We start from the raw sequence: 13,586 nt of genomic DNA, 5'->3' as shown, positions 1-13,586 counted from the left end.
TATTTGAATCTGGTTCAATAATATTTCTGGCTCCCTGTATTTCATTTATATGTTACTTTGTTACCCTTACTTTAAGTATATTGCTTTGCATATTAAGCGGTTGACTTTGTTTTTATCCCTAGACAATTGTAGTTGGCAAGGCCGCATTTATATCTATTTCACAACTGCAACAGCAGAAAAACATACCCAGAGGACATGGGTCATAACACAGACCTCTACCATCTGTCCCTGAAGGACCCATCCACAGCACTAATATTACTCCAGACCTCTACCATCTGGCCCTGAAGGACCCGTCCACAGCACTAATATTACTCCAGACCTTTACCATCTGGCCCTGAAGGACCCGTCCACAGCACTAATATTACTCCAGACCTCTACCATCTGGCCCTGAAGGACCCGTCCACAGCACTAATATTACTCCAGACCTCTACCATCTGGCCCTGAAGGACCCGTCCACAGCACTAATATTACTCCAGACCTCTACCATCTGGCCCTGAAGGACCCGTCTACAGCACTAATATTACTCCAGACCTCTACCATCTGGCCCTGAAGGACGCATCCACAGCACTTATATTACTCCAGACCTCTACCATCTGGTCCTGAAGGACCCGTCCACAGCACTAATATTACTCCAGACCTCTACCATCTGGCCCTGAAGGACCCGTCCACAGCACTAATATTACTCCAGACCTCTTCCATCTGGCCCTGAAGGACCCGTCCACAGCACTAATATTACTCCAGACCTCTACCATCTGGCCCTGAAGGACCCGTCTACAGCACTAATATTACTCCAGACCTCTACCATCTGGCCCTTAAGGACGCGTCCACAGCACTAATATTACTCCAGACCTCTACCATCTGGCCCTGAAGGACCCGTCCACAGCACTAATATTACTCCAGACCTCTACCATCTGGCCCTGAAGGACGCGTCCACAGCACTAATCTATCTGCAAAATTAGTTCAGGAATCTGTTCACCAGATGATTGACGGTTGAGATGTGGGGACTGTTACGAATCTTACTAGGATTCTAACATTACTCCTGATGCTTATATACTTTATTGTCTTTTTCTATAATAAATATAGTATCCAGTTGTATGATGATAGAATATGGTATGTTAATTAGTGTAGCAGGCTGTAGTGTGCCTGAGTTCCATTATATTGTATGAGGCTTTTTTGTGTAAGTATTTTCATGTTGGTTTCTCTGTGTGGGGGGATGACCATATTTGGATGTGGCCAGAGTGGGAACTTGATGTCAAGCGAGTGGTTATAGTTCAACCTTGATTAATTCTTATTATTGTTTGCCAGTAAATTATATTGAGCAATGTAACAGTATTTAATACTACTAAGAATAATAATGATTTGAATATTAGTACTACATTTTGTTAGTTGAATTTCCACAATAATTTATGTGGATGTTTAGTTGATATTAGTCAGAGGCGTGGCAGCATTGGTCGAGAAGAGACATGTTTTTAAGTTAAGTCAGTGGTTACTGTTATTTTAGCTAGATACTCGGTTAATTCTCTGGTTAGATGATTGTGTATTATCTCATTGATTGATTCATGTGCTGGTGATATTAGTCATTGCTCAAACAGGATTTTTATATATATTATTGCATGCTAAAGAATATTTCTGGATATTATATTTACCATTTAATTGTTATGTTTGTCACCCTTAGCGTAGATACATTCTTTTCCCAATTTATGCAGTGTTATTTCTGTACCCCATGACACCTGTTGGCAAGACCGATATAATATATATTGATCACTGCGGGAAAAGAACAGTACTAAGTCTCAAGGGTTATAACAAATGAGGGCCACTGTCTGGGATATGAAAGATTAATTCCCTGTAATGTTTGTACAATTGACAGTGTTAATTATTAATAGCAATTGCCTTCCTAGGTACTCTGTGATTATCTAGTGACACCTAAACAAGTCTGTGAAATTATGTGTTCAATCTGAGCTGGTGTGAAAACTTCTCAACGCTTCACGATTTGAGGTAAGTGTTCAGCTTGTGCCAGGGGCCAAGCATAATTTTCAATGTTGTTTCAAGTGTTGAGTTGTGATAATTGAGCCAACCATGGAGGATCAGGTTGCTGCGCTGGTGGAACAGCCAAATATTAGTAAAATTAAAGACTTAAAGAAGACTGGTTTGTTGGTTCTGGCTGATAAATTGAACCTAGCAGTTTCCAGTAAAATGTTGAAGGCTCAAGTGTTAAGAGTTATTGTCACACACTTGGTGGAGGAGGAGAGACTTGACGAAGAGTGTTTAGGAGAGTTAAAAGAAGAGTCAAGTGACAAGGTGGCAATCTTAAAGTTGGAGTTGGAGACTAAATTAGAAATGGCTAGGCTGGAAGCAGACAAACAGAAGTTTGAGTTGCAGAACCAGCAAAAACAACTTGAGTTGGAGACAAAGCAACAGATGTTGGAGGCTCAGAGCAACAAACTTAACAAACCGAGGAGCAGACTGGAATATTAGAAATTCAGCAGATTATGGCTGAAAATAATAACAGGTTGGAACAGCAGAGAATTGCAGCAGGGCAAGGTAACACTAGTAATAATCCAGAGAGTACAAATAGTTCTTCCAAGTACAGTAAACATGTAGAATTACCTAAGTTTAATGAAGAAGATCCAGAAATATTTTCTTGCATTTTAAGAAATTAGCAGTCAGCATGAACTGACCTGTCGATCAATGGGTTAGCATTTTACAAGGACAATTTAAGGGTAAAGCTCAAGAGGTATTTGCATCTTTGCCTGCTGAGAATTCTTTCGATTTTAAATTTGTTCAACAAAGTATTTTAAATGCCTACCAGCAGATCCCAGAGGCACATAGAATAAAATTCAGAAGTTTAAAAAGAGCACATGACCAGACTATTTCTGACTATGTAAGGGTAAAATTAAATCACTTTGACAGATGGATTAAAGCGCTTAATATTACAGAGTTTGAGACTTTGAGAGACCTCATAGTAACTGAGGAAGTAGTGGGATGTCTACCAGAGAAATTAGCTTTGTTTATGGCTGAAAATAAACAAACCACTGATCTTATAAAACTAGCCAAGCTAGCTGATGAGCATGAATTACTTACTAAAGTGCCTTTTAGAGCACCAATTAATCATTTTAATGCTAAAACTAACCATTATGCTCCTAAAAATCATATTTTCCAGACCCGACCAGCTACTTCACCTTCTACCCTTAACCCTTCTCCTGTAAAGCCTAAATCTGAGAAACACAGGGTTGTCAACCTCAAGTAATGTAGTGATTAAGCCCGAAGTTGGTTCGGCTGTTTCGACCACTAGTAGATATTGCACGCATTGCAGGAGAAGAGGTCATGTGGTAAATTCCTGTTATGCTTTGCACCCTGAGTTGAGACCAACTGGTCTGATTATGAGTAGGGGTTTGCAAACCTTTAATGCCAATGTTGCTCGTCATGCCCAAGTGGATGACTAATTTTTGAACCATACCTACATTCGGGAATCTTATTATGTACTAGTGGAACCTGGAAACCAGTTCAGTTGTTAAGGGACACTGGTGCTTCCCAGTCTTTTATTTCTCGCCGTGTTCTTACTGATGTTAGCACAGAAGACACTAGAGAGGTAGTGTTATTGCAGGGACTTGGAGGTCATATCCAGCGTGTACCATTGATTAAGGTTAACCTGAATTCTTCTATTACACCAGGTTGGTGCACAGTAGCAGTCAGTGAGCAGTTGCCCATTCCTGGGATTGATATCATTGTAGGTAATGATTTTGACAAGTGTCAAGTTAGTGGGACCGATTGTCCTGTTATGTATACTAAACTTAGTGCAGTACTGGCTCAACCATATGCGGATGATGGTGTCATTTATCCAGCCTGTGATGTGACCAGATCCATGGGCAAGCAGAATGTGGTAAGTCCTGCTTCTACCAAGGTGGATGTTCTCGAGGCCAGGACCCCTTCAGACAGGGAGGTGGAGGTGGACCTTGAAGATACATTTTTAGCTCACGTGGATGTCGAGAGTGAGGCCGGTGCCAAAGCCCTAATTTATTCTGACCCAGATGGTCTGGAAGAGGTGGCCCAGGTACAATTCCTTGCCCGCTCGCTCCAGCTGTAGAGTTCCAGACCTTGCTTAAGTTAGAGTACTGATCCCAGTCTAGCTGAGTGTTATGCAGAAGCAGCCGACTCCATTGATACTTTGGAGGAGAGTACGGGTTGTTATTTCAAGGATCAATGTCTGATGAGAAGATGGAGACCATCAGGAACTCCCTTATCAGATGATTGTGAGTCTAAAACCCAGCTCGTTGTGCCAACAGAGTATAGGGAGCAGGTATTGCAAGCTGCCCATGATGACCTGATGGGAGGCCATCAAGGCATTACCAGTATGTATCATAAGATCTGTAAACTTTTCTATTGGCCAAAACTTAAAAAAGATGTGGTCAGATATTGCCACAATTGTGTTGTGTGTCAAACTGTTGTTAAGCCTAATCAGACTGTGCCACGAGCGCGATTATACCCTATTGTAGTGCCAGAGGAGCCTTTTACTCATGTGGTACTGGATTGTGTCGGACCTTTACCCCGTACGAAATCCGGGAATATGTATATGTTTACAATTTTATGTATGACCACTAGGTTCCCTGAAGCATATGCATTACGTAACATTAGAGCTTCTACCATTATAAGGCAGTTGGAACGATTTTTCTCACTATTTGGTATGCCCCGTATAATTCAAACTGATAATGGGAGTAATTTTTGTTCCACCACCTTTAAACATTTTTTTAATTCATTTGGTATAAAGCACAATTTTTCCAGTCCTTACCATCCTCAGAGTCAAGGGGGAATCGAGCGGTTCCACCAAACTCTCAAGAAAATGTTGAAGGCAACTGGGGAAGATTCACCCAGACATTGGGATTTACCATTTGTTTTGTTTGCGGCTAGAGATGGATTGCACAGTGCACTAGGCTGTTCTCCATTCGAGCTTGTATTCGGACATCAGGTGAGAGGACCTTTAAAAATGTTACATGATAAAATGTTAGATGTTACAGCCAGGCAGAGTGAGCGTTACCTGACGGATGTAAAGAGCGTTCCAGAACGAGGGAGTTGGCCTTACGACATCTAAGTGAACAACAACAGATAATTTAGCAGAAACATGACCAGAGGTTCAAGGCCAAACTCAGTTTTTGAGCCAGGAGATTTGGTATTGGTCTTGAAGCCTTGTATGGTTACGTCTATGTCTCATAAATTTGCAGGACCGTATCAAGCAGTAAAACGTCTTGGGGAAGTTACTTACAAAGTTTGCCATCCCAAGCAGAAACGTCAGACCATGAGTGTACATGTAAACCGGTTGAAGGCTTATTGTGGGCCTAGTATTGTGGCTTGTTGTGTTGCTGAGGAGGTAAATCCTGAAGAGTCAAGTGTTGTAGAGGAAGATGGTAATTCTTGTTTGTCTAATTCCAGCAGTTCCAGGGAAGAATTGTTGTCATTTGCAGGATGAGGAGAGAGCAGAGTTCCAGGACCTATTGGAGATATCTTCTAACTTGTTTGGAGAGGTCCCCACTCAGACTTCTCTCATTACTCATGACATTAACCTGACAAATGTGACTCACATTCGGCTACACCCTTATCGAGTGACACCCGAGAAACGTCGTATCATCTAGGAGGAGGTTGATTATCTTCTTCGACATGGGTTCATTAGACCCAGCCAAAGTTCCTAGAGTTCACCGTGTTTAGTAGTACCAAAACCAGAAGATAAGTGGAGATTAGTAGTGGATTATAGAAAACTCAACCAGCTAACTGTAGTTGATGTATATCCTTTACCATTATTGGAGGACTGTATAGATACTATAGGTCATGCTAAGTTTGTATCGAAATTGGACTTATCTAAAGGATATCACCAGATACCTCTTACAGATTTTGCAAGGGAAGTGACAGCATTTATCACTCCTGGTGGAGCTTACGAGTTTAATGTAATGCCTTTTGGATTAAGGAATGCTCCAGCCACTTTTCAGAAATTAATGAATTCTTTGTTGAAGGATGTGCCACATTGTAGGGCATATTTGGATGACATTGTGATTTTCAGTAAGAATTGGGTAGATCATATGACTAGTTTAAAGAAATTGTTTAATGTGTTACAACATGCTAATTTGACTGTCAATATGAAGAAATGTAGTTGGGCTAAAGGAACTATAATGTACTTAGGACATGAGGTCGGACAAGGAAGGATAGTCCCATTGCAAGATAAGATCCAGGCAATTGTGGAGTACCCAGTCCTAACAAATAAGAAGTCTGTGCAGAGATTTATTGGAATGTGTGCATAATATAGGAGATATTGTAAAAACTTTTCCATTGTTGCTGCACCCATAACAAATCTTCTAAGGAAACAGGTAAAATTTAAGTGGACGCAGGAGTGTCAGAACTCTTTTCAGAAGTTGAAAGGAATTCTCTCTACTTTACCTGTGCTAGCTAGTCCACAGTATGATAAACCTTTTATTCTCCACATAGGCGCTTCAGATCTAGGAGCAGGTGCTGTTTTGTTCCAAGTAGGACCAGATGAGTTAGAACATCCTGTTTATTATTTCTCACGTAAGTTTGACAGGACACAAATTAATTACTCTGTAGTTGAGAAAGAAGCACTTTGTTTAATATTGGCAGTGAAGAAATTTGAGACATATTTGTCAGGAAATCAAGTGGTAGTATATAAAGATCATAATCCATTGACATTTATCAACTCTATGAAGTGTAAAAACCAGGGAATACTTAGATGGTCATTGATTCTACAAGAATTCAATATTGTAATTCGTCATATTCCTGGGAGGCATAATGTTATTGCTGATGCCTTATCCAGAGGATTACCTGTTGCAGTGCCATAATATGTAGTGTTCTTTATTCACAACCCCCCTCCCCGCTCAGCTCGTTGTTGCCGTGAGGGGGGCTTAGTGGGCGGCTGCCGGAGTGTGATGCTCCTTGGGACAGTCCTCTGTTCTTTTCTAGCTGCCGTCCTCTCCAATTCTGCTGAGCACCTTTTCCTTTTCCTTATGTTTCGTTTTTCTCCCCCCTCTTCTCCTATCTGCTTGCCGTTTCCTGCCGACCTTTTGTTTGTTCTGGTTCTTCCCTTGGACTTCTTCTATTTTGACGCCCGGGTGCTTGAGGAGGCATACTCTTGCACCCGTAGAACTGTAGTACCCGAAGTCGAGAGCGAGGGGAACCTTTTATTGTCAATCCCCCTTTCGTCACTGAACCCGATCTCGACGGACTGTCGGTTTCTTAAGATGGCGTTTGTGGGGCGTATACTCACGACGCACCCCTAGGATGCCCCGGCAAGATCGGCGATAGCTTCTTGTTGGGTGTCCTGCTTCTAATTGTGGCTCCATGGTGGGTGTGGGTTCACATTCGTGAATGAATATTCATTTTCGTAATGATGATAACCCCTGTTTCGACTGTTTCTGCTTTACCTTCTCAGGCTCGTGGGGTGGGCGACCAAGCCCCCGAGTTGGTCCGTGTTGGAAGACCGGGCTCTGTAGCCTCCGCTGCATTGGGCCCCGACCTTGCTCCTCCTTTGGCCTCTGACTCCTTCCCCTAGCTCCCCTCCCTCCTCTGTGGTTGGGTCGAGCCCCAAGCCCCCAGTGGTGGCTACTTCGTCCCCTGGCACGGCTCCATCTCTAGTTGTAACTACTGCGCCTTTTAACCCCTCTCTCTCTGGGGGTTCTCACCGCCGTCCTCGTCACGGCCGCCCTCGCTCGATTCCTTCCAGTTCTGCTACCTATCAAGCCTTGTTTGATCCCGCTTCGTGGGCCAAATATTTTGATCTCCTCCCTCTTGATTCTGCGCCTCCTAACGATTTCTCCCTCCATCGACATCTCGTTGATTCCGTGGATGCCTCCATTACTTCAACCCCACTCGTCTCGGTACACGTGTCGTTGCTGCTCCTTCTCAGAATGCTGCTTCCCGCTTGGCTGCTTTATCCTGCCTTGGCGAGACCCCTGTTCGGGTCTCGAAGAATGCTCAGTTGAATGCCAATGTTGGCACTGTTCTGCTCCCGCCCCATGTTGCGACCGGTGTTCGGGACCTGCGCGACTGCCACGACGATATTCGACATATCCTTGCTGCCCAGGGCCATTCTATTCTCCAGGTGGACACGTTTACTCGTCCCCCTCGTGGTAGCCGCCGTCAACCCCTCCGGGTTGTGAAGATTACCTTAGATGGTAGGACCCTTCCACCCTCTGTCATTCTTGCTGGTGCCAGGTGCTCTGTCCAGGAGTACATTCCTTCTCCTCGGCTCTGTAACAAGTGCAGGAGGTTTGGGCATGGTGCCCTCCGCTGCTCCGGGACTGACTCTGTCCTTTGTGTGGTGGCGAAGGTCACTCTAAGTCGGAGTGCACTTCTCCCCAGGCTCGTTGCCTCAACTGCGGTGAGGCCCATCCTACCTTCTCCCGTGTGTGTGTCCATTACAAGCTTGAGGCAGCCGTCCTCAACTTGAAACACCGGGAGCGTTTATCTTTTCCTGAGGCGAGACGCCAGGTTCGCCGGCTCCCGCCTTATGCTAATATCTCTCATGCTCGCGTGTTGCGCTCTTCCTCTCCTCGTCCTTCCCACCTTCCTCAGACTCACAACCGTTTCCGGGCCTTGGACTCTGTTCCTTTAGGTTCTCTCCCGAAGGATCCACCTCCTTGTCCTCTGTCTGGGGTTCCCCTTCTTTCTACCTGGTCTGTCGTGTCTCCTGTGTCTTCTTCCTCGTCTCCCTCCGTTCCTCCTTCCCCTCCGTCTCTTGACTCTCCCCGCCGCCTGTTGGTGTGGGCTGATGTCCATCGCTCTCCAAACGGCTGTCATGTGTCCTCTCGTTCAGCTTCTCCTGTTGAGACGCTAGAATCCGTTGCCCAGTACGTGGTTGCTGGGACACCTGTCTCTTTAAGTCAGAAGCGTAAGCCTGGCTCCTCTCCTTCCTCCTCCCTGGCGGGTAAGAAGGTTTCGCTTTCTTCCTCGGCCCCTACTTCTGCCTCTCTCGCTCCTTCCCCTCCCATTTCGGTGGTTGCGCCCCCTGTTCCTGCTATGGAGTTTTTTTTTAGCCCCCGCTTCCCTCTCGGTTGCTGCCCTTGCTGAGGTGCGCTCCCCTCTTTCTACCCCCCCTCTTCCTGCTGCTGTTTTTGACTGCTCCCCTCCGTTGTCTCCTCCTCTTCCTCCTCCGGACCCCGCCCGCCCACCTCTGGTCTGTTCTCCCGCCTCCTTCCCTCCGTATTTGCTCAGTTTACCCATGCCCCCTAACCCTGACTTTGCTGACCCTGATCCCGACCCTGATATTCTTTAACGTGCTCTGTTGCTTTTTCGCCTTTGTTTCTTCCTTGTTCTCTGTTTTTGTCCTTTCTCTTCTCGTCGTTGTCTATTCTTCAATGGAACGTTCGAGGTTATTACTCCAATTTCCTCGAACTCCAGCTTCTGATTTCGCGGTTTTCGCCCCTTTGTGTCTGTTTCCAGGAGCCGATGCTTGGTGCTCATCCTGGTCGTTTTAGTGGCTATTCCTTTCTCCCCGCCCCAGCCGTTGCTAGGGGCTTCTAATTCTTCTGCTCTCTTGATCCGTGCTGATGTTCCCTTTGTTCCTTTACTTTTTCTTTCGCTTCTCCATTGTTCTGCTGCTCGTATCTTTGGGGGAAATGGTACACAGTTTGTTCCATTTATCTCCCCCCAAGTGTCCCACTTTCTCTTCCTGATTTGAAACACCTCCTAGACTCCTTGCCGGAGCCTGTACTCCTGCTGGGTGACTTCAATTGTCGTCATTCTCTTTGGGGTGACGTTCTGACGAATACCCGGGGTCGCCTTCTTGAGCAGTTTCTCCTCTCTTCTTCCCTGTCTCTTCTGAATTCTGGTGAGCCCAATCATTTGGACTCTCGGACTCGCACCCTTTCTTGCCTTGATCTTTCTCTCTGCTCTTCTTCTCTTTACTTAGATTTCACGTGGCAGGTTCTTGATGACCTCCATGGAAGTGATCCTTGACCTCCCCATCCTTGTTTCCTTTTTCTCTTTTCGCCCTTCCCTCTCTTTCCCTAGGTGGCAGTTTGCTAAGGCGGACTGGACCCTATTTACCCTCAGTGCTACTCGCTCTGACCTCTCCCTTCTGCCTCTCTCTCTCTGCATCTTTACAGCGGAACTTTATGCTATTCTGTATGCTCTTCGTCTCCTGCTTTCTCGTTGTCAGTCTTCCTTTGTAGTTGTTGTTGACTCTCGTAGTGCCCTCATGGCTCTCGGGTCCTTTAATCCGGTTCATCCAGTAGTTGTCGAGATCCAGCATTGGCTGTTTCTCGTTCACAGTAAATTTAAGTCGGTTGAGTTTTGTTGGGTTCCCAGCCATATTGGTGTGTCTTTAAATGAGCGTGCAGATGCTGCCGCCAAGGAAGCTGTCCGCTCTTGTCCCATCTCTCGTTAAGGCATTCCGTATTCAGACTTTTACCCGGTTATCCATTCCTCCGTCCTTACCCGTTGGCAGGCTTCTTGGTTGTCTGTTACTGGTAACAAGCTACGTACTCTTAAATGTTGTGTTTCCTCGTGGCCGTCCTCCTTCCTCCGTAACCGGCGGTGGGAAACAGCTCTGGCGAGGATGCGTATTGGCCATACTCGCTTAACCCATGGTCACTTTATGGAGCGCCGCCCTGCTCCTTATTGTCCTTGTTGCATTGTCCCTCTTACGGTCGTCCATGTCCTTCTTGAATGTCCTGACTTCCAGGACGAGCGTGTGTCTTGCTTTCCGACCGCCCCTCGCGGTCACCTGTCCCTCGATAGAATTCTTGGTGACTCGGACACTTTTGATATCGTTCGCCTTATGCGTTTTTGTTCTCGTATTGGCATCCTTGGTGATATTTAGCGCCCTCTGATTATTTTGCGTATTTGATGGTGCTACATAGCCTTCCCGGTTTGGTGCCTTCTTTTGATAATTACTTACTTACTTACTGTATTCACAAGATGTATGTAAATTTTGTATTTTTTTACTGTGTGAAATTTCATTGCTTTGTACTTTGATTTTAGTTGAAGTATTTTCATGTTGTGTTTTCATGGTATATTTCATGCAGTCTGTTATAAATAAAGTGTGTGGGGCTTCTATGGGGTACTGGTACTATTAAGGGGTAAGGGTAGTTAGAAGACAGAGTATCAAATATGGGAGAGCTAAAAGGCCCGGCCCCCAAAATAAACTATCCACAGTAGTAATAACTTGCTACTAGACCATATATGTTAGTCTAAGGGTTGATCAATGCGCTCCCACACAGGAAGAAGGGATACTCTGTAATTCATGTACTTATTTATTAACCCCTTAACAACCCCCCATATACACTCACACCAATAACAATAATAATAATAACTTTACCACACTATCTTACGTTAAAAGCCTTGGTCCACGTAGGCAGGATACAAGGTTTACACTAAGAACAAGCTAGGGTAAAGTACTACTGGATAAGCACTGAAGCTGGATGCAGCTTAGGGTAGGGAAACCACGTGGGACCCTAATACAAAACACAACACTTAGGGGTAACCAAAACACTGGCAAATACTACCCCCAGGTCTCACCAATCGTTACTACCAGAGTAGGTACACTTAATAATGCCCCGTACTTAACTTAAGGGTACAGGAACTTCAGGTAAGGGAAATAAGTAAGAGAAGAGTAGGGGTGCAGCCACAGAGTAGGTCTCGTCTGCACGAACGCCAGCCAGAGAAGGAACCTCCTAGCGACCAGCTAGGCCTCCCATGTCGTGGTGCCGGAAGGAGCCTAATTGATCGTGCAGCTAAGCACATTAAAGATCTTCCCCTATGCAACGTATTGTTACTTTACAAATGATTAGAAAGTATTAGTAAGCAAAGTTGGTGCCTATGTTATTATTTAATAATCAACCCCCAGCTCAGTCTTTAAATGCTCTTTGAGAAACAATAATAGTCTTACGTCTGGCAGGGAAGATACAAACAATTGCCGCTCGAGATGCACTCAACTGTACTACCAGAAAGTTTAATAGCTCAATTTTGACCTCTGGTTTCCACTGGAGAACCCAGGGTCGTAACACTCCTCCCCCCTTCAGAGAAAAAAAAAATCATGATCACTATGGAAACAAGAGGCTAGATTTGGCCGGACCTCTCATGACCTTACTTTCCCGAGGATTATTCCGGAACTTGATGAAAGAAGTTCGTATGCACGCTCAGAAACTCTTAGATAAAGGTCAAGAGTATGGGTTGGATGTTGCAGTTAAGCCTTAGTTGATTTCTGATGGACTGCGATATTCTCTGGCCACGGGTAACTGGGCAAAACCATCACTGCCAGAAAATGAGGATGAATTAGATGGTCATACTAGACGGTTCAGGAAGAGAGATGCCAGTGTATTTTTGAGGGGCTCGGAAACTGGCATTGTGGACCATGTCATGCTGACTGTGAACGTAGATGGTGATCATTTTATCAAGATACGTGTAAGGTCTGTACGCATTCCCCAGATTGGTGATTAATTTGCCTCCCGTCGTGGACAAAAAGGTATCTGTAGTATTCAGTACAGGGTGGAGGATATGCCTTTTACAGCAGAAGGTATAACTCCTGACACCATTATTAATCCTCATGCCATTCTCTCCCGAATGACAATTGGCCATTTAATTGAAGCTTTACGAGGAAAGCTTGGTGCCAACAAGGGTGAAATTGGTGATGCTACGCCCTTCAGTGATGCCGTGAATGTACAGAAAAATACAATTTGTTACAAGGGTATGGCTACCAATTAAGAGGCAATGAGATTATGTATTGTGGTCACACTGGACGGAAGATGAATGCTCAGATTTTCTTGACTCCTACATATTATCATCGTTTGAAGCATATGGTAGATGATAAAATCCCTTACCGTGCAAGGTGGCCTGTGCAGGTCTTGGTTATGTAGCCTATGGGAGGTCGTGCAAGGGAAGGTAGCTTGCAATTCGGTGAGATGGAACGAGATTGCCAGATTGCTCATGGCACCGCACAGTTTCTCCGTGTGCGTTTGTCTGAAGTCAGTGACCCATATTCTGTTCATGTGTGCAACTTGTGTGATCTTATTGCTACTGTACGCAACAATGCCTTTGAATGTAAGGGATGCCGCAATTAAACTCAGATATCCCAGATGCGTCTTCCCTATGTCCCTATGCATGTCAATTACTTTTCCAAGAATTGATTACGATGAACATTGCTCCCAGGATGATGGTGATGAAGTGAACATGTTTTAATTTTGGAAGTACAGTACAGTAAGGCATGGTACAGTACAGTGGTACTGTACACAAAATTATCCAGTACAGTGGTACTGTACACAAAATTATCCAGTACAGTGGTACTGTACACAAAATTATCCAGTACAGTGGTACTGTACACAAAATTATACAGTACAGTGGTACTGTACACAAAATTATACAGTACAGTGGTACTGTACACAAAATTATACAGTACAGTGGTACTGTACACAAAATTATACAGTACAGTTTGCATATTTTTTAGATTTATGAGAAAAATATTTATATCAGTGGCTTACGGTATTAAAGTTAGCAAACTCTTACATGGCGTTTTCTTTGTAATGGAGTAAAGTACAGTACATCCTTTTGTACATTATTATACAGAATGGTACTGTACTTGTTTTTGTATTTAC

General features: G+C 44.5%; 1 pseudogene; it reads left to right on the top strand.

Annotated features, from left to right (window-relative positions):
• The first annotated feature begins 2,076 nt into the window (after window positions 1–2,076).
• Window positions 2,077–13,247, top strand: LOC138363516 (DNA-directed RNA polymerase II subunit RPB2-like; annotated as a pseudogene).
• Window positions 13,248–13,586: the final 339 nt, after the last annotated feature.

Source organism: Procambarus clarkii, chromosome 11 (genome assembly GCF_040958095.1).
Source record: "Procambarus clarkii isolate CNS0578487 chromosome 11, FALCON_Pclarkii_2.0, whole genome shotgun sequence".
In the NCBI taxonomy this organism is placed as follows: domain Eukaryota; kingdom Metazoa; phylum Arthropoda; class Malacostraca; order Decapoda; family Cambaridae; genus Procambarus; species Procambarus clarkii.
This window is presented reverse-complemented; position numbering and strand designations above follow the sequence as displayed.